The sequence below is a fragment of the Lampetra planeri genome, unplaced genomic scaffold (genome assembly GCF_965212315.1).
Source record: "Lampetra planeri unplaced genomic scaffold, kcLamPlan1.2.h2 scaffold_152, whole genome shotgun sequence".
Taxonomy (NCBI): domain Eukaryota; kingdom Metazoa; phylum Chordata; class Hyperoartia; order Petromyzontiformes; family Petromyzontidae; genus Lampetra; species Lampetra planeri.
Window position 1 is genome coordinate 90,919 of NW_027614243.1, and position 23,840 is coordinate 114,758.

Below are 23,840 nucleotides of genomic sequence, written 5' to 3' on the forward strand. Positions count from 1 at the left end.
TGTGTGTAAGTGTATAGAGGTGTGTGTAGGTGTGTGTGTAGGTGTGTGTAAGTGTATAGAGGTGTATGTGTAGCTGTGTGTAAGTGTCTAGAGGTGTATGTAGGAGTGTGTAAGCGTATAGAGGTGTGTGTAGGTGTGTGTAAGTGTCTAGAGGTGTGTGTGTAGGTGTGTGTGAGTGTATAGAGGTGTGTGAGTGTATATAGGTGTGTGTGTTTGTAGGTGTGTGTGAGTGTATAGAGGTGTGTGTGTAGGTGTGTGTAAGTGTATAGAGGTGTGTGTGTAGGTGTGTGTAAGTGTATAGAGGTGTGTGTGTAGGTGTGTGTAAGTGTATAGAGGTGTGTGTGTAGGTGTGTGTAAGTGTATAGAGGTGTGTGTGTAGGTGTGTGTAAGTGTATAGAGGTGTGTGTGTAGGTGTGTGTGAGTGTATATAGGTGTGTGTAGGTGTATAGAGGTGTGTGTAGGTGTATAGAGGTGTGTGTAGGTGTGTGTGAGTGTATATAGGTGTGTGTTTAGGTGTGTGTAAGTGTATAGAGGTGTGTAAGTGTGTAGAGGTGTATGTGTAGGTGTGTGTAAGTGTATAGAGGTGTGTGTAGGTGTGTGTAAGTATATAGAGGTGTGGGTGTGTAAGTGTGTGGAGGTTTGTGTGTCAGTGGTGTGTGTCGGTGGTGTGTGTAAGTGTCTAGAGGTGTGTCTGTAGGTGTGTGTGAGTGTATATAGGTGTGTGTTTAGGTGTGTGTAAGTGTATCGAGGTAGGTGTGTGTAGGTGTATAGAGGTGTGTGTAGGTGTTTAGAGGTGTGTGTAGGTGTGTGTAAGTGTATAGAGGTGTGTGTGTAGTTGTGTAAGTGTATAGAGGTGTATGTGTAGGTGTGTGTAAGTGTATAGAGGTGTGTGTAGGTGTATAGAGGTGTGTGTAGGTGTGTGTAGGTGTATAGAGGTGTGTGTGTAGGGGTGTGTAAGTGTCTAGTGATGTGTGTAGGTGTGTGTGAGCGTATAGAGGTCTGTTGTGTGTAGGTGTGTGTCAGTGTATAGAGGTGTATGTGTAGCTGTGTGTAAGTGTCTAGAGGTGTATGTAGGAGTGTGTAAGCGTATAGAGGTGTGTGTAGGTGTGTGTAAGTGTATAGAGGTGTGTGTGTAGGTGTGTGTGAGTGTATAGAGGTGTGTGTAGGTGTGTGTAAGTATATAGAGGTGTGTGTGTAAGTGTGTGGAGGTGTGTGTGTCGGTGGTGTGTGTAAGTGTCTAGAGGTGTGTGTGTAGGTGTGTGTGAGTGTATAGAGGTGTGTGTGTAGGTGTGTGTGAGTGTATATAGGTGTGTGTGAGTGTATAGAGGTGTGTAGGTGTATAGAGGTGTGTGTAGGTGTGTGTGAGTGTACATAGGTGTGTGTAGGTGTGTGTGAGTGTGTGTAGGTGTGTGTGAGTGTATATAGGTGTCTGTTTAGGTGTGTGTAAGTGTATAGAGGTGTGTGTGTAGTTGTGTAAGTGTCTAGAGGCGTGTGTGTAGTTGTGTAAGTGTCTAGAGGTGTATGTGTAGGTGTGTGTAAGTGTATAGAGGTGTGTGTAGGTGTGTGAGTGTATAGAGGTGTGTGTGTAGGTGTCTAAGTATATAGAGGTGTGTGTGTAAGGGTGTGTAAGTGTGTGGAGGTGTGTGTGTAGGTGTGTGTGAGCGTATATAGGTGTGTGTGTGTTTGTAGGTGTGTGTGAGTGTATAGAGGTGTGTGTAGGTGTATAGAGGTGTGTGTTTAGGTGTGTGTGTAAGTGTATAGAGGTGTGTGTGTAGTTGTGTAAGTGTATAGAGGTGTGTGTGTAGGTGTGTGTAGGTGTATAGAGGTGTGTGTAGGTGTGTGTGAGCGTATAGATGGCTGTTGTGTGTAGGTGTGTGTAAGTGTATAAAGTTGTGTGTGTGTAGGTGTGTGTAAGTGTATAGAGGTGTGTGTGTAGGTGTGTGTAAGTGTATAGCGGTGTGTGTGTGTAAGGGTGTGTAAGTGTGTAGAGGTGTAAGTGTATAGAGGTGTGTGTGTAAGGGTGTGTAAGTGTGTAGAGGTGTGTGTGTGTGTAGGTGTGTGTGAGTGTATAGAGGTGTGTGTAGGTGTGTGTAAGTATATAGAGGTGTGTGTGTAAGGGTGTGTAAGTGTCTAGAGGTGTGTGTGTAGGTGTGTGTGAGTGTATAGAGGTGTGTGTAGGTGTGTGAGTGTATATAGGTGTGAGTGTATAGAGGTGTGTGTAGGTGTATAGAGGGGTGTATAGAGGTGTGTGTAGGTGTATAGAGGGGTGTGTGTAGGTGTGTGTGTGTGTAGGTGTGTGTAAGTGTATAGAGGTGTGTGTGTGTGTAGTTGTGTAAGTGTATAGAGGTGTGTGTAAGTGTATAGAGGTGTGTGTGTTAGTGTGTGTAAGTGTATAGAGGTGTGTGTGTAGGTGTGTGTAAGTGTATAGAGGTGTGTGTGTAGGTGTGTGTAAGTGTATAGAGGTGTGTGTGTAAGGGTGTGTAAGTGTGTAGAGGTGTGTGTGTGTCGGTGGTATGTGTAAGTGTCGAGAGGTGTGTTTGTAGGTGTGTGTGAGTGTATAGAGGTGTGTGTGTAGGGGTGTGTAAGTGTGTAGAGGAGTGTGTGTAGGTGTGTGTGAGTGTATAGAGGTGTGTGTTTAGGTGTGTGTAAGTGTATAGAGGTAGGTGTGTGTAAGTTTATAGAGGTGTATGTGTAGCTGTGTGTAAGTGTCTAGAGGTGTATATAGGAGTGTGTAAGCGTATAGAGGTGTGTGTAGGTGTGTGTGAGTGTATATAGGTGTGTGTGTAGGTGTGTGTAAGTATATAGAGGTGTGTGTGTAAGGGTGTGTAAGTGTGTGGAGGTGTGTGTGTCGGTGGTGCGTGTAAGTGTCTAGAGGTGTGTGTGTGTGTAGGTGTGTGTGAGTGTATAGAGGTGTGTGTGTAGGTGTGTGTGAGTGTATAGAGGTGTGTTGTGTGTAGGTGTGTGTAAGTGTATGTAAGTGTATAGAGGTGTATGTAGGTGTGTGTAAGCGTATAGAGGTGTGTGTGTTAGTGTTTGTAAGTGTATAGAGGTGTGTGTAGGTGTATGTAAGTGTCTAGAGGTGTGTGAGTAGGTGTGTAAGTGTCTAAATGTGTGTGTGTGTCAGTGTATAGAGGTGTATGTGTAGCTGTGTGTAAGTGTCTAGAGGTGTATGTAGGAGTGTGTAAGCGTATAGAGGTGTGTGTAAGTGTATAGAGGTGTGTGTAGGTGTGTGTAGGTGTATAGAGGTGTGTGTTTAGGTGTGTGTGTAAGTGTATAGAGGTGTGTGTGTAGTTGTGTAAGTGTATAGAGGTGTATGTGTAGGTGTGTGTAAGTGTATAGAGGTGTGTGTGTGTAGGTGTGTGTAAGTGTATAGAGGTGTGTGTGTAGGTGTGTGTAGGTGTATAGAGGTGTGTGTAGGTGTGTGTGAGCGTATAGATGGCTGTTGTGTGTAGGTGTGTGTAAGTGTATAAAGTTGTGTGTGTGTAGGTGTGTGTAAGTGTATAGAGGTGTGTGTGTAGGTGTGTGTAAGTGTATAGCGGTGTGTGTGTGTAAGGGTGTGTAAGTGTGTAGAGGTGTAAGTGTATAGAGGTGTGTGTGTAAGGGTGTGTAAGTGTGTAGAGGTGTGTGTGTGTGTAGGTGTGTGTGAGTGTATAGAGGTGTGTGTAGGTGTGTGTAAGTATATAGAGGTGTGTGTAGGTGTGTGTAAGTATATAGAGGTGTGTGTGTAAGGGTGTGTAAGTGTCTAGAGGTGTGTGTGTAGGTGTGTGTGAGTGTATAGAGGTGTGTGTAGGTGTGTGAGTGTATATAGGTGTGTGTGTAGGTGTGTGTAAGTGTATAGAGGTGTGTGTGTGTGTAGTTGTGTAAGTGTATAGAGGTGTGTGTAAGTGTATAGAGGTGTGTGTGTTAGTGTGTGTAAGTGTCTAGAGGTGTGTGTAGGTGTGTGTAAGTGTCTAGAGGTGTGTGTAGGAGTGTGTAAGCGTATAGAGGTGTGTGTAGGTGTGTGTAAGTGTATAGAGGTGTGTAGGTGTGTGTAAGTGTATAGAGGTGTGTGTGTAAGGGTGTGTAAGTGTGTAGAGGTGTGTGTGTGTCGGTGGTATGTGTAAGTGTCGAGAGGTGTGTTTGTAGGTGTGTGTGAGTGTATAGAGGTGTGTGTGTAGGGGTGTGTAAGTGTGTAGAGGAGTGTGTGTAGGTGTGTGTGAGTGTATAGAGGTGTGTGTAGGTGTGTGTGAGTGTATATAGGTGTGTGTTTAGGTGTGTGTAAGTGTATAGAGGTAGGTGTGTGTAAGTTTATAGAGGTGTATGTGTAGCTGTGTGTAAGTGTCTAGAGGTGTATATAGGAGTGTGTAAGCGTATAGAGGTGTGTGTAGGTGTGTGTGAGTGTATATAGGTGTGTGTGTAGGTGTGTGTAAGTATATAGAGGTGTGTGTGTGTGTAGGTGTGTGTGAGTGTATAGAGGTGTGTGTGTAGGTGTGTGTGAGTGTATAGAGGTGTGTTGTGTGTAGGTGTGTGTAAGTGTATGTAAGTGTATAGAGGTGTATGTAGGTGTGTGTAAGCGTATAGAGGTGTGTGTGTTAGTGTTTGTAAGTGTATAGAGGTGTGTGTAGGTGTATGTAAGTGTCTAGAGGTGTGTGAGTAGGTGTGTAAGTGTCTAAATGTGTGTGTGTGTCAGTGTATAGAGGTGTATGTGTAGCTGTGTGTAAGTGTCTAGAGGTGTATGTAGGAGTGTGTAAGCGTATAGAGGTGTGTGTAAGTGTATAGAGGTGTGTGTAGGTGTGTGTAAGTGTATAGAGGTGTGTGTAGGGGTGTGTAAGTGTGTAGAGGAGTGTGTGTAGGTGTGTGTAAGCGTATAGAGGTGTGTGTAGGTGTGTGTAAATGTGTAGAGGTGTGTGTGTAGGTGTGTGTAAGTGTATAGAGGTGTGTGTAGGTGTGTGTAAGTGTATATAGGTGTGTGTGTGTAAGGGTGTGTAAGTGTGTAGAGGTGTGTGTGTGAGTCTATAGAGGTGTGTGTAGGTGTGTGTGTGTAAGTGTCTAGAGGTGTGTCTGTAGGTGTGAGTGTATAGAGGTGTGTGTAGGTGTGTGTGAGTGTATATAGGTGTGTGTTTAGGTGTGTGTAAGTGTATTGAGGTAGGTGTGTGTAGGTGTATAGAGGTGTGTGTAGGTGTGTGTGAGTGTATAGAGGTGTGTGTGTAGGTGTGTGTGAGTGTATATAGGTGTGTGTGTTTGTAGGTGTGTGTGAGTGTATAGAGGTGTGTAGGTGTATAGAGGTGTGTGTAGGTGTGTGTGAGTGTATATAGGTGTGTGTAGGTGTGTGTGAGTGTATGTAGGTGTGTGTAGGTGTGTGTGAGTGTATATAGGTGTGTGTTTAGGTGTGTGTAAGTGTATAGAGGTGTGTGTAGGTGTGTGTAAGTGTCTAGAGATGTGTAAGTAGGTGTGTAAGTGTCTAAATGTGTGTGTAGGTGTGTGTCAGTGTATAGAGGTGTGTGTAGGTGTGTGTAGTTGTATAGAGGTGTGTGTGTAGGGGTGTGTAAGTGTCTAATGATGTGTGTAGGTGTGTGTGAGCGTATAGAGGTCTGTTGTGTGTAGGTGTGTGTGAGCGTATAGAGGTCTGTTCTGTGTAGGTGTGTGTTAGCGTATAGAGGTCTGTTGTGTGTAGGTGTGTGTAAGTGTATAGAGTTGTGTGTGTGAGTGTATATAGGTGTGTGTGTTTGTAGGTGTGTGTGAGTGTATAGAGGTGTGTAGGTGTATAGAGGTGTGTGTAGGTGTGTGTGAGTGTATATAGGTGTGTGTAGGTGTGTGTGAGTGTATGTAGGTGTGTGTAGGTGTGTGTGAGTGTATAGAGGTGTGTGTGTAGCTGTGTGTAAGTGTCTCGAGGTGTATGTAGGAGTGTGTAAGCGTATAGAGGTGTGTGTAGGTGTGTGTAAGTGTATAGAGGTAGGTGTGTGTATAGAGGTGTGTGTGTGTTTGTAGGTGTGTGTAAGTGTATAGAGGTGTGTGTAGGTGTGTTTAGGTGTATAGAGGTGTGTGTAGGTGTGTGTGAGTGTATATAGGTGTGTGTAAGTGTATAGAGGTGTGTGTGTGTTTGTAGGTGTGTGTGAGTGTATAGAGGTGTGTGTAGGTGTGTTTAGGTGTATAGAGGTGTGTGTAGGTGTGTGTGAGTGTATATAGGTGTGTGTGAGTGTATAGAGGTGTGTGTGTGTAGGGGTGTGTGAGTGTATAGAGGTGTGTGTGTAGGTGTGTGTGAGTGTATAGAGGTGTGTGTGTAGGTGTGTGTGAGTGTATGTATGTGTGTGTAAGTATATAGAGGTGTGTGTAAGGGTGTGTAAGCATATAGAGGTGTCTGTAGGTGTGTGTAAGTGTATAGAGGTAGGTGTGTGTAAATGTATAGAGGTGTGTGTGTGTTTGTAGGTGTGTGTGAGTGTATAGAGGTGTGTGTAGGTGTGTTTAGGTGTATAGAGATGTGTGTAGGTGTGTGTGAGTATATAGAGGTGTGTGTGTAAGTGTGTGGAGGTGTGTGTGTCGGTGGTGTGTGTAAGTGTATAGAGGTGTGTTGAAGTGTATAGAGGTGTGTGTAAGTGTATAGAGGTGTGTGTAGGTGTGTGTGAGTGTATAGAGGTGTTTGTTTAGGTGTGTGTAAGTGTATAGAGGTGTGTGTGTGTGTGTGTAGGTGTGTGTGAGTGTATAGAGGTGTATGTAGGTGTGTATAAGCGTATAGAGGTGTGTGTAGGTGTGTTTAGGTGTATAGAGGTGTGTGTGTAGGTGTGTGTAAGTGTATAGAGGTGTGTGTGTTTGTAGGTGTGTGTGAGTGTATAGAGGTTTGTGTAGGTGTGTTTAGGTGTATAGAGGTGTGTGTAGGTGTGTGTGAGTGTCTAGAGGTTTGTGTGTAGGTGTGTGTCAGTGTATAGAGGTGTGTGTGTGGGTGTGTGTAAGTGTATAGAGGTGTGTGTGTAGCTGTGTGTAAGTGTCTCGAGGTGTATGTAGGAGTGTGTAAGCGTATAGAGGTGTGTGTAAGTGTATAGAGGTGTGTGTGAGTGTATATAGGTGTGTGTATAGGTGTGTGTGAGTGTATAGAGGTGTGTTGTGTGTAGGTGTGTGTAAGTGTATAGAGGTGTGTGTGTGTGTGTAGGTGTGTGTGAGTGTATAGAGGTGTGTAGGTGTGTGTAATTGTATAGAGGTAGGTGTGTGTATAGAGGTGTGTGTGTGTTTGTAGGTGTGTGTAAGTGTATAGAGGTGTGTGTAGGTGTGTTTAGGTGTATAGAGGTGTGTGTAGGTGTGTGTGAGTGTATATAGGTGTGTGTGTGTAAGTGTATAGAGGTGTGTGTGTGTGTATGTAGGTGTGTGTAAGCCTATAGAGGAGTGTATAGAGGTGTGTGTGTAGGTGTGTTGTGTGTAGGTGTGTGTAAGTGTATAGAGGTGTGTGTGTAGTTGTGTAAGTGTATACAGGTGTATGTGTAGGTGTGTGTAAGTGTATAGAGGTGTGTGTGTAGTTGTGTAAGTGTATACAGGTGTATGTGTAGGTGTGTGTAAGTGTATAGAGGTGTGTGTGTAGGTGTGTGTAAGTGTATAGAGGTATGTGTGTAGGTGTGTGTAAGTGTATAGAGGTATGTGTGTAGGTGTGTGTAAGTGTATAGAGGTGTGTGTGTTAGTGTGTGTAAGTGTATAGAGGTGTGTGTGTTAGTGTGTGAGCGTTTAGAGGTTTGTTGTGTGTAGGTGTGTGTAAGTGTATAGAGGTGTGTGTAGGTGTGTGTGAGTGTATAGAGGTGTGTGTAGGTGTGTTTAGGTGTATAGAAGTGTGTGTAGGTGTGTGTGAGTGTATATAGGTGTGTGTGAGTGTATAGAGGTGTGTGCGTAGGTGTGTGTGAGTATATAGCGGTGTGTTGTGTGTAGGTGTGTGTAAGTGTATAGAGGTGTGTTGTGTGTAGGTGTGTGTAAGTGTATAGAGGTGTGTGTGTAGTTGTGTAAGTGTATAGAGGTGTATGTGTAGGTGTGTGTAAGTGTATAGAGGTGTGTGTGAGTGTATAGAGGTGTGTGTGTGTAGGTGTGTGTAAGTGTATAGAGGTGTTTGAGTAGGTGTGTAAGTGTCTAAATGTGTGTGTAGGTGTGTGTCAGTGTATAGAGGTGTGTGTGTAGTTGTGTAAGTGTATAGAGGTGTATGTGTAGGTGTGTGTAAGTGTATAGAGGTGTGTTGTGTGTAGGTGTGTGTAAGTGTATAGAGGTGTGTGTGTAGTTGTGTTAGTGTATACAGGTGTATGTGTAGGTGTGTGTAAGTGTGTGTAGGTGTGTGTGAGTGTATAGAGGTGTGTGTTGGTGTGTGTAAGTGTTTCGAGGTGTGTGTGTAGGGGTGTGTAAGTGTCTAGAGGTGTGTGTGTAGGTGTGTGTAAGTGTATAGAGGTGTGTGTAGGGGTGTGTAAGTGTCTAGAGGTGTGTGTAGTTGTGTGTGAGTGTATAGAGGTGTGTTGTGTGTAGGTGTGTGTGTAGGTGTGTGTCAGTGTATAGAGGTGTGTGTAGGTGTGTATATGTATATAGAGGTGTGTGTGTGTAGGTGTGTGTGAGTGTATAGAGGTGTGTGTGTAGGTGTGTGTAAGTATATAGAGGTGTGTGTGTAAGTGTGTGGAGGTGTGTGTGTCTGTGGTGTGTGTAAGTGTCTAGAGGTGTGTGTGTAGGTGTGTGTGAGTGTATAGAGGTGTGTGTGTGAGTGTATAGAGGCGGGTTGTGTGTAGGTGTGTCAGTGTATAGAGGTGTGTGTAGGTGTGTATAAGTATATAGAGGTGTGTGTGTGTAGGTGTGTGTGAGTGTCTAGAGGTGTGTGTGTGTAGGTGTATGTGAGTGTATAGAGGTGTGTGTGTGAGTGTATAGAGGCGGGTTGTGTGTGTGTGTGAGTGTATAGAGGCGGGTTGTGTGTAGGTGTGTGTAAGTGTATCGAGGTGTGTGTGTGTAGGTGTGTGTAGGTGTGTGTGAGTGTATAGAGGTGTGTTGTGTGTAGGTGTGTGTAAGTGTATAGAGGTGTGTGTGTAGGTGTGTGTAAGTGTATAGAGGTGTGTGTGTAGGTGTGTGTAAGTGTATAGAGGTGTGTGTGTAGGTGTGTGTAAGTGTATAGAGGTGTGTGTGTAGTTGTGTAAGTGTATAGAGGTGTGTGTGTGTTTGTAGGTGTGTGTGAGTGTATAGAGGTGTGTGTAGGTGTGTTTAGGTGTATAGAGGTGTGTGTGTAGGTGTGTGTGAGTGTATATAGGTGTGTGTGAGTGTATAGAGGTGTGTGTGTGTAGGTGTGTGTAAGTGTATAGAGGTGTATGTAGGTGTGTGTAAGCCTATAGAGGTGTGTGTAGGTGTGTGTGAGTGTATAGAGGTGTGTGTGTAGGTGTGTGTAAGTGTATAGAGGTATGTGTGTAGGTGTGTGTAAGTGTATAGAGGTGTGTGTGTTAGTGTGTGTAAGTGTATAGAGTTGTGTGTAGGTGTGTGTGAGCGTATAGAGGTTTGTTGTGTGTAGGTGTGTGTAAGTGTATAGAGGTGTGTGTGTGTGTAGGTGTGTGTGAGTGTATAGAGGTGTGTGTAGGTGTGTTTAGGTGTATAGAGGTGTGTGTAGGTGTGTGTGAGTGTATATAGGTGTGTGTGAGTGTATAGAGGTGTGTGCGTAGGTGTGTGTGAGTGTATAGAGGTGTGTGTGTGTAGGTGTGTGTAAGCGTATAGAGGTGTGTGTAGGTGTGTGTAAGTGTATAGAGGTAGGTGTGTGTATAGAGGTGTGTGTGTGTTTGTAGGTGTGTGTAAGTGTATAGAGGTGTGTGTGTGTAGCTGTGTGTAAGTGTATATAGGTGTGTGTGAGTGTATAGAGGTGTGTGTAGGTGTGTTTAGGTGTATAGAGGTGTGTGTAGGTGTGTGTGAGTGTATATAGGTGTGTGTGAGTGTATAGAGGTGTGTGCGTAGGTGTGTGTGAGTGTATAGAGGTGTGTGTGAGTGTATAGAGGTGTGTGTGTAGGTGTGTGTGAGTGTATAGAGGTGTGTTGTGTGTAGGAGTGTGTAAGCGTATAGAGGTGTGTGTAGGTGTGTGTAAGTGTATAGAGGTAGGTGTGTGTATAGAGGTGTGTGTGTGTTTGTAGGTGTGTGTAAGTGTATAGAGGTGTGTGTAGGTGTGTTTAGGTGTATAGAGGTGTGTGTAGGTGTGTGTGAGTGTATAGAGGTGTGTTGTGTGTGTGAGTGTATAGAGGTGTGTGTAGGTGTGTTTAGGTGTATAGAGGTGTGTGTAGGTGTGTGTGAGTGTATATAGGTGTGTGTGTGTAAGTGTATAGAGGTGTGTGTGTTTGTAGGTGTGTGTGAGTGTATAGAGGTGTGTGTAGGTGTGTTTAGGTGTATAGAGGTGTGTGTAGGTGTGTGTGAGTGTATATAGGTGTGTGTGAGTGTATAGAGGTGTGTGTGTAGGGGTGTGTGAGTGCATAGAGGTGTGTGTGTAGGTGTGTGTGAGTGTATAGAGGTGTGTGCGTAGGTGTGTGTGAGTGTATAGAGGTGTGTGTGTGTAGGTGTGTGTAAGTGTATAGAGGTGTATGTGTAGCTGTGTGTAAGTGTCTCGAGGTGTATGTAGGAGTGTGTAAGCGTATAGAGGTGTGTGTAGGTGTGTGTGAGTGTATAGAGGTGTGTGTGTAGGTGTGTGTGAGTGTATAGAGGTAGGTGTGTGTAAGTGTATAGAGGTGTGTGTGTTTGTAGGTTTGTGTGAGTGTATAGATGTGTGTGTAGGTGTGTTTAGGTGTATAGAGATGTGTGTAGGTGTGTGTGAGTATATAGAGGTGTGTGTGTGTAGGTGTGTGTGAGTGTATATAGGTGTGTGTTTAGGTGTGTGTAAGTGTAAAGAGGTAGGTGTGTGTAAGTGTATAGAGGTGTGTGTACGTGTATAGAGGTGTGTGTGTAAGGGTGTGTAAGTGTGTAGAGGTGTGTGTAGGTGTGTGTGAGTGTATAGAGGTGTGTGTAGGTGTGTGTAAGTGTCTAGAGGTTTGTGTGTAGGTGTGTGTCAGTGTATAGAGGTGTGTGTGTGTAGGTGTGTGTAAGTGTATAGAGGTGTGTGTGTGTAGGTGTGTGTAAGTGTATAGAGGTGTATGTGTAGCTGTGTGTAAGTGTCTCAAGGTGTATGTAGGAGTGTGTAAGCGTATAGAGGTGTGTAAGTGTATAGAGGTGTGTGTAGGTGTGTGTGAGTGTATATAGGTGTGTGTATAGGTGTGTGTGAGTGTATAGAGGTGTGTTGTGTGTAGGTGTGTGTAAGTGTATAGAGGTGTGTGTAGGTGTGTGTGAGTGTATAGAGGTGTGTGTGTGTAGGTGTGTTGTGTGTAGGTGTGTGTAAGTGTATAGAGGTGTGTGTGTAGTTGTGTAAGTGTATACAGGTGTATGTGTAGGTGTGTGTAAGTGTATAGAGGTGTGTGTGTAGTTGTGTAAGTGTATACAGGTGTATGTGTAGGTGTGTGTAAGTGTATAGAGGTGTGTGTGTAGGTGTGTGTAAGTGTATAGAGGTATGTGTGTAGGTGTGTGTAAGTGTATAGAGGTATGTGTGTAGGTGTGTGTAAGTGTATAGAGGTGTGTGTGTTAGTGTGTGTAAGTGTATAGAGGTGTGTGTAGGTGTGTGTGAGTGTATAGAGGTGTGTGTAGGTGTGTTTAGGTGTATAGAAGTGTGTGTAGGTGTGTGTGAGTGTATATAGGTGTGTGTGAGTGTATAGAGGTGTGTGCGTAGGTGTGTGTGAGTATATAGCGGTGTGTTGTGTGTAGGTGTGTGTAAGTGTATAGAGGTGTGTTGTGTGTAGGTGTGTGTAAGTGTATAGAGGTGTGTTGTGTGTAGGTGTGTGTAAGTGTATAAAGGTGTGTGTGTAGTTGTGTAAGTGTATAGAGGTGTATGTGTAGGTGTGTGTAAGTGTATAGAGGTGTGTGTGAGTGTATAGAGGTGTGTGTGTGTAGGTGTGTGTAAGTGTATAGAGGTGTTTGAGTAGGTGTGTAAGTGTCTAAATGTGTGTGTAGGTGTGTGTCAGTGTATAGAGGTGTGTGTGTAGTTGTGTAAGTGTATAGAGGTGTAGGTGTGTGTAAGTGTATAGAGGTGTGTTGTGTGTAGGTGTGTGTAAGTGTATAGAGGTGTGTGTGTAGTTGTGTAAGTGTATACAGGTGTATGTGTAGGTGTGTGTAAGTGTGTGTAGGTGTGTGTTGGTGTGTGTAAGTGTTTCGAGGTGTGTGTGTAGGGGTGTGTAAGTGTCTAGAGGTGTGTGTGTAGGTGTGTGTAAGTGTATAGAGGTGTGTGTAGGGGTGTGTAAGTGTCTAGAGGTGTGTGTAGTTGTGTGTGAGTGTATAGAGGTGTGTTGTGTGTAGGTGTGTGTAAGTGTATAGAGGTGTGTGTGTAGGTGTGTGTCAGTGTATAGAGGTGTGTGTGTGAGTGTATAGAGGCGGGTTGTGTGTAGGTGTGTCAGTGTATAGAGGTGTGTGTAGGTGTGTATAAGTATATAGAGGTGTGTAGGTGTGTGTGAGTGTATAGAGGTGTGTGTGTAGGTGTGTGTAAGTATATAGAGGTGTGTGTGTAAGTGTGTGGAGGTGTGTGTGTCTGTGGTGTGTGTAAGTGTCTAGAGGTGTGTGTGTGTAGGTGTGTGTGAGTGTATAGAGGTGTGTGTGTGAGTGTATAGAGGCGGGTTGTGTGTAGGTGTGTGTGAGTGTATAGAGGTGTGTGTGTGTGTGAGTGTATAGAGGCGGGTTGTGTGTAGGTGTGTGTAAGTGTATCGAGGTGTGTGTGTGTAGGTGTGTGTAAGTGTATAGAGGTGTGTGTAGGTGTGTGTGAGTGTATAGAGGTGTGTTGTGTGTAGGTGTGTGTAAGTGTATAGAGGTGTGTGTGTAGGTGTGTGTAAGTGTATAGAGGTGTGTGTGTAGGTGTGTGTAAGTGTATAGAGGTGTGTGTGTAGGTGTGTGTAAGTGTATAGAGGTGTGTGTGTAGTTGTGTAAGTGTATAGAGGTGTATGTGTAGGTGTGTGTAAGTGTATAGAGGTGTGTGTAGGTGTGTGTGAGTGTATATAGGTGTGTGTGTGTAAGTGTATAGAGGTGTGTGTGTGTTTGTAGGTGTGTGTGAGTGTATAGAGGTGTGTGTAGGTGTGTTTAGGTGTATAGAGGTGTGTGTAGGTGTGTGTGAGTGTATATAGGTGTGTGTGAGTGTATAGAGGTGTGTGCGTAGGTGTGTGTGAGTGTATAGAGGTGTGTGCGTAGGTGTGTGTGAGTGTATAGAGGTGTGTGTGTGTAGGTGTGTGTAAGTGTATAGAGGTGTATGTAGGTGTGTGTAAGCCTATAGAGGTGTGTGTAGGTGTGTGTAAGTGTATAGAGGTATGTGTGTAGGTGTGTGTAAGTGTATAGAGGTGTGTGTGTTAGTGTGTGTAAGTGTATAGAGTTGTGTGTAGGTGTGTGTGAGCGTATAGAGGTTTGTTGTGTGTAGGTGTGTGTAAGTGTATAGAGGTGTGTGTGTGTGTAGGTGTGTGTGAGTGTATAGAGGTGTGTGTAGGTGTGTTTAGGTGTATAGAGGTGTGTGTAGGTGTGTGTGAGTGTATATAGGTGTGTGTGAGTGTATAGAGGTGTGTGTGTAGTTGTGTTGTAAGTGTATACAGGTGTATGTGTAGGTGTGTGTAAGTGTATAGAGGTGTGTGTGTAGGTGTGTGTAAGTGTATAGAGGTATGTGTGTAGGTGTGTGTAAGTGTATAGAGGTGTGTGTGTGTGTAGGTGTATAGAGGTGTGTGTAGGTGTGTTTAGGTGTATAGAGGTGTGTGTAGGTGTGTGTGAGTGTATCTAGGTGTGTGTGAGTGTATAGAGGTGTGTGTGTGTAGGTGTGTGTAAGCGTATAGAGGTGTGTGTAGGTGTGTGTAAGTGTATAGAGGTAGGTGTGTGTATAGAGGTGTGTGTGTGTTTGTAGGTGTGTGTAAGTGTATAGAGGTGTGTGTGTGTAGCTGTGTGTAAGTGTATATAGGTGTGTGTGAGTGTATAGAGGTGTGTGTAGGTGTGTTTAGGTGTATAGAGGTGTGTGTGAGTGTATATAGGTGTGTGTGAGTGTATAGAGGTGTGTGCGTAGGTGTGTGTGAGTGTATAGAGGTGTGTGTGAGTGTATAGAGGTGTGTGTGTAGGTGTGTGTGAGTGTATAGAGGTGTGTTGTGTGTAGGAGTGTGTAAGCGTATAGAGGTGTGTGTAGGTGTGTGTAAGTGTATAGAGGTAGGTGTGTGTATAGAGGTGTGTGTGTGTGTTTGTAGGTGTGTGTAAGTGTATAGAGGTGTGTGTAGGTGTGTTTAGGTGTATAGAGGTGAGTGTATAGAGGTGTGTTGTGTGTGTGAGTGTATAGAGGTGTGTGTAGGTGTGTTTAGGTGTATAGAGGTGTGTGTAGGTGTGTGTGAGTGTATATAGGTGTGTGTGTGTAAGTGTATAGAGGTGTGTGTGTTTGTAGGTGTGTGTGAGTGTATAGAGGTGTGTGTAGGTGTGTTTAGGTGTATAGAGGTGTGTGTAGGTGTGTGTGAGTGTATATAGGTGTGTGTGAGTGTATAGAGGTGTGTGTGTAGGGGTGTGTGAGTGCATAGAGGTGTGTGTGTAGGTGTGTGTGAGTGTATAGAGGTGTGTGCGTAGGTGTGTGTGAGTGTATAGAGGTGTGTGTGTGTAGGTGTGTGTAAGTGTATAGAGGTGTATGTGTAGCTGTGTGTAAGTGGCTCGAGGTGTATGTAGGAGTGTGTAAGCGTATAGAGGTGTGTGTAGGTGTGTGTGAGTGTATAGAGGTGTGTGTGTAGGTGTGTGTGAGTGTATGTAGGTGTGTGTAAGTATATAGAGGTGTGTGTAAGGGTGTGTAAGCGTATAGAGGTGTGTGTAGGTGTGTGTAAGTGTATAGAGGTAGGTGTGTGTAAGTGTATAGAGGTGTGTGTGTTTGTAGGTGTGTGTGAGTGTATAGAGGTGTGTGTAGGTGTGTTTAGGTGTATAGAGATGTGTGTAGGTGTGTGTGAGTATATAGAGGTGTGTGTGTGTAGGTGTGTGTGAGTGTATATAGGTGTGTGTTTAGGTGTGTGTAAGTGTATAGAGGTAGGTGTGTGTAAGTGTATAGAGGTGTGTGTACGTGTATAGAGGTGTGTGTGTAAGGGTGTGTAAGTGTGTAGAGGTGTGTGTAGGTGTGTGTGAGTGTATAGAGGTGTGTGTAGGTGTGTGTAAGTGTCTAGAGGTTTGTGTGTAGGTGTGTGTCAGTGTATAGAGGTGTGTGTGTGTAGGTGTGTGTAAGTGTATAGAGGTGTATGTGTAGCTGTGTGTAAGTGTCTCGAGGTGTATGTAGGAGTGTGTAAGCGTATAGAGGTGTGTAAGTGTATAGAGGTGTGTGTAGGTGTGTGTGAGTGTATAGAGGTGTGTTGTGTGTAGGTGTGTGTAAGTGTATAGAGGTGTGTGTGTGTGTAGGTGTGTGTGAGTGTATAGAGGTGTGTAGGTGTGTGTAAGTGTATAGAGGTGTATGTGTAGCTGTGTGTAAGTGTCTCGAGGTGTATGTAGGAGTGTGTGAGTGTATAGAGGTGTGTTGTGTGTAGGTGTGTGTAAGTGTATAGAGGTGTGTGTGTTTGTAGGTGTGTGTAAGTGTATAGAGGTGTGTGTAGGTGTGTTTAGGTGTATAGAGGTGTGTGTAGGTGTGTGTGAGTGTATATAGGTGTGTGTGTGTAAGTGTATAGAGGTGTGTGTGTGTTTGTAGGTGTGTGTGAGTGTATAGAGGTGTGTGTGTAGGTGTGTTTAGGTGTATAGAGGTGTGTGTAGGTGTGTGTGAGTGTATATAGGTGTGTGTGAGTGTATAGAGGTGTGTGTGTGTAGGTGTGTGTGAGTGTATAGAGGTGTGTGTGTAGGTGTGTGTGAATGTATATAGGTGTGTGTGTGTGAGTGTATAGAGGTGTATGTAGGTGTGTATAAGCGTATAGAGGTGTGTGTAGGTGTGTTTAGGTGTATAGAGGTGTGTGTAGGTGTGTGTGAGTGTATATAGGTGTGTGTGTGTAAGTGTATAGAGGTGTGTGTGTGTTTGTAGGTGTGTGTGAGTGTATAGAGGTGTGTGTAGGTGTGTTTAGGTGTATAGAGGTGTGTGTAGGTGTGTGTGAGTGTATATAGGTGTGTGTGTGTAAGTGTATAGAGGTGTGTGTGTGTTTGTAGGTGTGTGTGAGTGTATAGAGGTGTGTGTAGGTGTGTTTAGGTGTATAGAGGTGTGTGTAGGTGTGTGTGAGTGTATAGAGGTGTGTGTGTGTAGGGGTGTGTGAATGTATAGAGGTGTGTGTGTAGGTGTGTGTGAGTGTATAGAGGTGTGTGTGTAGGTGTGTGTGAGTGTATGTAGGTGTGTGTAAGTATATAGAGGTGTGTGTAAGGGTGTGTAAGCGTATAGAGGTGTCTGTAGGTGTGTGTAAGTGTATAGAGGTAGGTGTGTGTAAATGTATAGAGGTGTGTGTGTGTTTGTAGGTGTGTGTGAGTGTATAGAGGTGTGTGTAGGTGTGTTTAGGTGTATAGAGATGTGTGTAGGTGTGTGTGAGTTTATATAGGTGTGTGTGTAGGTGTGTGTGAGTATATAGAGGTGTGTGTGTAAGTGTGTGGAGGTGTGTGTGTCGGTGGTGTGTGTAAGTGTATAGAGGTGTGTGTTGAAGTGTATAGAGGTGTGTGTATAAGTGTATAGAGGTGTGTGTAGGTGTGTGTGAGTGTATAGAGGTGTTTGTTTAGGTGTGTGTAAGTGTATAGAGGTGTGTGTGTGTGTAGGTGTGTGTGAGTGTATAGAGGTGTGTGTAGGTGTGTGTGAATGTATATAGGTGTGTGTGTGTGAGTGTATAGAGGTGTATGTAGGTGTGTATAAGCGTATAGAGGTGTGTGTAGGTGTGTTTAGGTGTATAGAGGTGTGTGTGTAGGTGTGTGTAAGTGTATAGAGGTGTGTGTGTTTGTAGGTGTGTGTGTGAGTGTATAGAGGTGTGTGTAGGTGTGTTTAGGTGTATAGAGGTGTGTGTAGGTGTGTGTGAGTGTATAGAGGTGTGTGCGTAGGTGTGTGTGAGTGTATAGAGGTGTGTGTGTGTAGGTGTGTGTAAGTGTATAGAGGTGTATGTGTAGCTGTGTGTAAGTGGCTCGAGGTGTATGTAGGAGTGTGTAAGCGTATAGAGGTGTGTGTAGGTGTGTGTGAGTGTATAGAGGTGTGTGTGTAGGTGTGTGTGAGTGTATGTAGGTGTGTGTAAGTATATAGAGGTGTGTGTAAGGGTGTGTAAGCGTATAGAGGTGTGTGTAGGTGTGTGTAAGTGTATAGAGGTAGGTGTGTGTAAGTGTATAGAGGTGTGTGTGTTTGTAGGTGTGTGTGAGTGTATAGAGGTGTGTGTAGGTGTGTTTAGGTGTATAGAGATGTGTGTAGGTGTGTGTGAGTATATAGAGGTGTGTGTGTGTAGGTGTGTGTGAGTGTATATAGGTGTGTGTTTAGGTGTGTGTAAGTGTATAGAGGTAGGTGTGTGTAAGTGTATAGAGGTGTGTGTACGTGTATAGAGGTGTGTGTGTAAGGGTGTGTAAGTGTGTAGAGGTGTGTGTAGGTGTGTGTGAGTGTATAGAGGTGTGTGTAGGTGTGTGTAAGTGTCTAGAGGTTTGTGTGTAGGTGTGTGTCAGTGTATAGAGGTGTGTGTGTGTAGGTGTGTGTAAGTGTATAGAGGTGTATGTGTAGCTGTGTGTAAGTGTCTCGAGGTGTATGTAGGAGTGTGTAAGCGTATAGAGGTGTGTAAGTGTATAGAGGTGTGTGTAGGTGTGTGTGAGTGTATAGAGGTGTGTTGTGTGTAGGTGTGTGTAAGTGTATAGAGGTGTGTGTGTGTGTAAGTGTATAGAGGTGTATGTGTAGCTGTGTGTAAGTGTCTCGAGGTGTATGTAGGAGTGTGTAAGCGTATAGAGGTGTGTAAGTGTATAGAGGTGTGTGTAGGTGTGTGTGAGTGTATAGAGGTGTGTTGTGTGTAGGTGTGTGTAAGTGTATATAGGTGTGTGTGTGTAAGTGTATAGAGGTGTGTGTGTGTTTGTAGGTGTGTGTGAGTGTATAGAGGTGTGTGTGTAGGTGTGTTTAGGTGTATAGAGGTGTGTGTAGGTGTGTGTGAGTGTATATAGGTGTGTGTGAGTGTATAGAGGTGTGTGTGTGTAGGTGTGTGTGAGTGTATAGAGGTGTGTGTGTAGGTGTGTGTGAATGTATATAGGTGTGTGTGTGTGAGTGTATAGAGGTGTATGTAGGTGTGTATAAGCGTATAGAGGTGTGTGTAGGTGTGTTTAGGTGTATAGAGGTGTGTGTAGGTGTGTGTGAGTGTATATAGGTGTGTGTGTGTAAGTGTATAGAGGTGTGTGTGTGTTTGTAGGTGTGTGTGAGTGTATAGAGGTGTGTGTAGGTGTGTTTAGGTGTATAGAGGTGTGTGTAGGTGTGTGTGAGTGTATATAGGTGTGTGTGTGTAAGTGTATAGAGGTGTGTGTGTGTTTGTAGGTGTGTGTGAGTGTATAGAGGTGTGTGTAGGTGTGTTTAGGTGTATAGAGGTGTGTGTAGGTGTGTGTGAGTGTATAGAGGTGTGTGTGTGTAGGGGTGTGTGAATGTATAGAGGTGTGTGTGTAGGTGTGTGTGAGTGTATAGAGGTGTGTGTGTAGGTGTGTGTGAGTGTATGTAGGTGTGTGTAAGTATATAGAGGTGTGTGTAAGGGTGTGTAAGCGTATAGAGGTGTCTGTAGGTGTGTGTAAGTGTATAGAGGTAGGTGTGTGTAAATGTATAGAGGTGTGTGTGTGTTTGTAGGTGTGTGTGAGTGTATAGAGGTGTGTGTAGGTGTGTTTAGGTGTATAGAGATGTGTGTAGGTGTGTGTGAGTTTATATAGGTGTGTGTGTAGGTGTGTGTGAGTATATAGAGGTGTGTGTGTAAGTGTGTGGAGGTGTGTGTGTCGGTGGTGTGTGTAAGTGTATAGAGGTGTGTGTTGAAGTGTATAGAGGTGTGTGTATAAGTGTATAGAGGTGTGTGTAGGTGTGTGTGAGTGTATAGAGGTGTTTGTTTAGGTGTGTGTAAGTGTATAGAGGTGTGTGTGTGTGTAGGTGTGTGTGAGTGTATAGAGGTGTGTGTAGGTGTGTGTGAATGTATATAGGTGTGTGTGTGTGAGTGTATAGAGGTGTATGTAGGTGTGTATAAGCGTATAGAGGTGTGTGTAGGTGTGTTTAGGTGTATAGAGGTGTGTGTGTAGGTGTGTGTAAGTGTATAGAGGTGTGTGTGTTTGTAGGTGTGTGTGTGAGTGTATAGAGGTGTGTGTAGGTGTGTTTAGGTGTATAGAGGTGTGTGTAGGTGTGTGTGAGTGTTTAGAGGTTTGTGTGTAGGTGTGTGTCAGTGTATAGAGGTGTGTGTGTGGGTGTGTGTAAGTGTATAGAGGTGTGTGTGTTTGTAGGTGTGTGTGAGTGTATAGAGGTGTGTGTAGGTGTGTTTAGGTGTATAGAGGTGTGTGTAGGTGTGTGTAAGTGTCTAGAGGTTTGTGTGTAGGTGTGTGTCAGTGTATAGAGGTGTGTGTAGGTGTGTGTAAGTGTATAGAGGTGTATGTGTAGCTGTGTGTAAGTGTCTCGAGGTGTATGTAGGAGTGTGTAAGCGTATAGAGGTGTGTGTAAGTGTATAGAGGTGTGTGTGAGTGTATATAGGTGTGTGTATAGGTGTGTGTGAGTGTATAGAGGTGTGTGTGTGGGTGTGTGTAAGTGTATAGAGGTGTGTGTGTGAGTGTATAGAGGTGTGTGTAGGTGTGTTTAGGTGTATAGAGGTGTGTGTAGGTGTGTGTAAGTGTCTAGAGGTTTGTGTGTAGGTGTGTGTCAGTGTATAGAGGTGTGTGTAGGTGTGTGTAAGTTTATAGAGGTGTATGTGTAGCTGTGTTTAAGTGTCTCGAGGTGTATGTAGGAGTGTGTAAGCGTATAGAGGTGTGTGTGAGTGTATATAGGTGTGTGTATAGGTGTGTGTGAGTGTATAGAGGTGTGTTGTGTGTAGGTGTGTGTAAGTGTATAGAGGTGTGTGTGTGTGTAGGTGTGTGTGAGTGTATAGAGGTGTGTAGGTGTGTGTAAGTGTATAGAGGTGTATGTAGGAGTGTTTAAGCGTATAGAGGTGTGTGTAGGTGTGTGTAAGTGTATAGAGGTAGGTGTGTGTATAGAGGTGTGTGTGTGTTTGTAGGTGTGTGTAAGTGTATAGAGGTGTGTGTAGGTGTGTTTAGGTGTATAGAGGTGTGTGTAGGTGTGTGTGAGTGTATATAGGTGTGTGTGAGTGTATAGAGGTGTGTGTGTGTGTAGGGGTGTGTGAGTGTATAGAGGTGTGTGTGTAGGTGTGTGTGAGTGTATAGAGGTGTGTATGTAGGTGTGTGTAAGTATATAGAGGTGTGTGTAAGGGTGTGTAAGCGTATAGAGGTGTCTGTAGGTGTGTGTAAGTGTATAGAGGTAGGTGTGTGTAAATGTATAGAGGTGTGTGTGTGTTTGTAGGTGTGTGTGAGTGTATAGAGGTGTGTGTTTAGGTGTATAGAGATGTGTGTAGGTGTGTGTGAGTTTATATAGGTGTGTGTGTAGGTGTGTGTGTAAGTGTGTGGAGGTGTGTGTGTCGGTGGTGTGTGTAAGTGTATAGAGGTGTGTGTTGAAGTGTATAGAGGTGTGTGTGTAAGTGTATAGAGGTGTGTGTAGGTGTGTGTGAGTGTATAGAGGTGTTTGTTTAGGTGTGTGTAAGTGTATAGAGGTGTGTGTGTGTAGGTGTGTGTGAGTGTATAGAGGTGTGTGTGTAGGTGTGTGTGAATGTATATAGGTGTGTGTGTGTGAGTGTATAGAGGTGTATGTAGGTGTGTATAAGCGTATAGAGGTGTGTGTAGGTGTGTTTAGGTGTATAGAGGTGTGTGTGTAGGTGTGTGTAAGTGTATAGAGGTGTGTGTGTTTGTAGGTGTGTGTGAGTGTATAGAGGTGTGTGTAGGTGTGTTTAGGTGTATAGAGGTGTGTGTAGGTGTGTTTAGGTGTATAGAGGTGTGTGTAGGTGTGTGTGAGTGTATAGAGGTGTGTGTGTAGGTGTGTGTGAGTGTATATAGGTGTGTGTGTGTAAGTGTATAGAGGTGTGTGTGTAAGGGTGTGTAAGTGTGTGGAGGTGTGTGTGAGTGTATAGAGGTGTCTGTAGTTTTGTGTAAGTGTTTTGAGGTGTTTTGTGTGTAGGTGTGTGTGAGTGTATAGAGGTGTGTGTGGAGGTGTGTGTGTGAGTGTATATAGGTGTGTGTGTTAGTGTGTGTGAGTGTGTGTAAGTGTATAGCCGTCAAACCATGGCACCTGAGTTATTGTGGTGACGTCACCACCACGTAGTGGTGAATGGCGACTGTTGATGTGTGTCTGCTTGTGTGTGAGTATGATGGTGAATGCGTGAGTATGATGGTGAGTATATATTGAAAATAATAAAAGCAGACATAATTTCAACCGTGATGATGGGTACAAACTTAGTAATCATTGGAAAGATGGTATTAATCATGCAAAAAAGATTTAACTACACATATTTGGAGCATTCCTGGCAGCGATTTCAGCCGCACCACCCCTACATAATATTTCTCAGTCAACCATTCTACACAACAAAGACTCATTTCCTGGCAGCGATTTCAGCCGCATCATCTCTACATAACAAAAAGGCTCAGTCCCTTTTACACGCACCTTTACATCATCCGCAACCTAGTTTACACAACAAAGGCACCGAAACTCACAAAAATAATATTCAGGGCCTACTTCCTGCGTAGAGTGATGAGTGACATCACTTCCTGTGTTGAGTGATGAGTGACGTCACTTCCTGTGTAGGGTGATGGGTGACGTCACTTCCTGTGTAGGGTGATGAGTGGTGAGTGACGTCACTTCCTGTGTAGACTAATGAGTGGTGAGTGACGTCTCTTCCTGGGTGATGAGTGGTGAGTGACATCACTTCCTGTGTAGAGCGATGAGTGACGTCACTTCCTGTGTGGAGTGGTGAGTGACGTCACTTCCTGTGCAGGGTGATGAGTGACGTCACTTCCTGTGCAGGGTGATGAGTGGTGAGTGACGTCACTTCCTGTGTGGAGTGCTGAGTGACGTCACTTCCTGCATTGAGTGCTGAGTGACGTCACTTCCTGTGTAGGGTGATGGGTGACGTCACTTTCTGTGTAGGGTGATGAGTGGTGAGTGACGTCACTTCCTGTGTAGACTGATGAGTGGCGAGTGACGTCACTTCCTGTGTGGAGTGGTGAGTGACGTCACTTCCTGTGTAGAGTGATGGGTGACGTCACTTCCGGTGTAGGGTGATGAGGGACGTCACTTCCGGTGTATAGTGGTGAGTGACGTCACTTCCTGTGTAGAGTGATGGGTGACGTCACTTCCGGTGTAGGGTGATGAGTGGTGAGTGACGTCACTTCCGGTGTGGAGTGGTGAGTGACGTAACTTCCTGTGCAGGGTGATGAGTGACGTCACTTCCTGTGTAGGGTGATGGGTGACGTCACTTCCTGTGTAGGGTGATGAGTGGTGAGTGACGTCACTTCCTGTGTAGACTGATGAGTGGTGAGTGACGTCACTTCCTGTGTAGAGTGATGAGTGACGTCACTTCCTGTGTAGGGTGATGATTGGTGAGTGACGTCACTTCCTGTGTAGAGTGATGAGTGACATCACTTCCTGTGTTGAGTGGTAAGCGACGTCACTTCCTGTGTGGAGTGGTGAGTGACGTCACTTCCTGTGTAGAGCGATGAGTGACGTCACTTCCTGTGCAGGGTGATGAGTGGTGAGTGACGTCACTTCCTGTGTGGAGTGCTGAGTGACGTCACTTCCTGCATTGAGTGCTGAGTGACGTCACTTCCTGTGTAGGGTGATGGGTGACGTCACTTTCTGTGTAGGGTGATGAGTGGTGAGTGACGTCACTTCCTGTGTAGACTGATGAGTGGTGAGTGACGTCACTTCCTGTGTGGAGTGGTGAGTGACGTCGCTTCCTGTGTAGGGTGATGATTGGTGAGTGACGTCACTTCCTGCGTAGAGTGATGAGTGACATCACTTCCTGTGTTGAGTGGTAAGCGACGTCACTTCCTGTGTGGAGTGGTGAGTGACGTCACTTCCTGTGTAAAGCGGTGAGTGACGTCACTTCCTGTGCAGGGTGATGAGTGGTGAGTGACGTCACTTCCTGTGTAGACTGATGAGTGACGTCACTTCCTGTGTAGAGTGATGAGTGACGTCACTTCCTGTGTGTAGGGTGATGAGTGGTGAGTGACATCACTTCCTGTGTAGAGTGATGGGTGACGTCACTTCCTGTGTGGAGCGCTGGGTGACGTCACTTCCTGTGTGGAGCGCTGAGTGAAGTCACTTCCTGTGTGGAGCGATGAGTGACGTCACTTCCTGTGTGGAGTGGTGAGTGACGTCACTTCCTGTGTGGAGTGGTGAGTGACGTCACTTCCTGTGTAGGGTGATGATTGGTGAGTGACGTCACTTCCTGCATAGAGTGATGAGTGGTAAGCGACGTCACTTCCTGTGTGGAGTGGTGAGTGACGTCACTTCCTGTGTAAAGCGATGAGTGACGTCACTTCCTGTGCAGGGTGATGAGTGGTGAGTGACGTCACTTCCTGTGTAGACTGATGAGTGACGTCACTTCCTGTGTGTAGGGTGATGAGTGGTGAGTGACATCACTTCCTGTGTGGAGTGCTGAGTGACGTCACTTCCTGTGTGGAGCGATGAGTGACGTCACTTCCTTGCAGGGTGATGAGTGGTGAGTGACGTCACTTCGTGTGTAGAGTGATGAGTGACTTCACTTCCGGTGTAGGGTGATGAGTGACGTCACTTCCTGTGTGGAGTTGGTGAGTGACGTCACTTCCTGTGTAGGGTGATGAGTGGTGAGTGACGTCACTTTCTC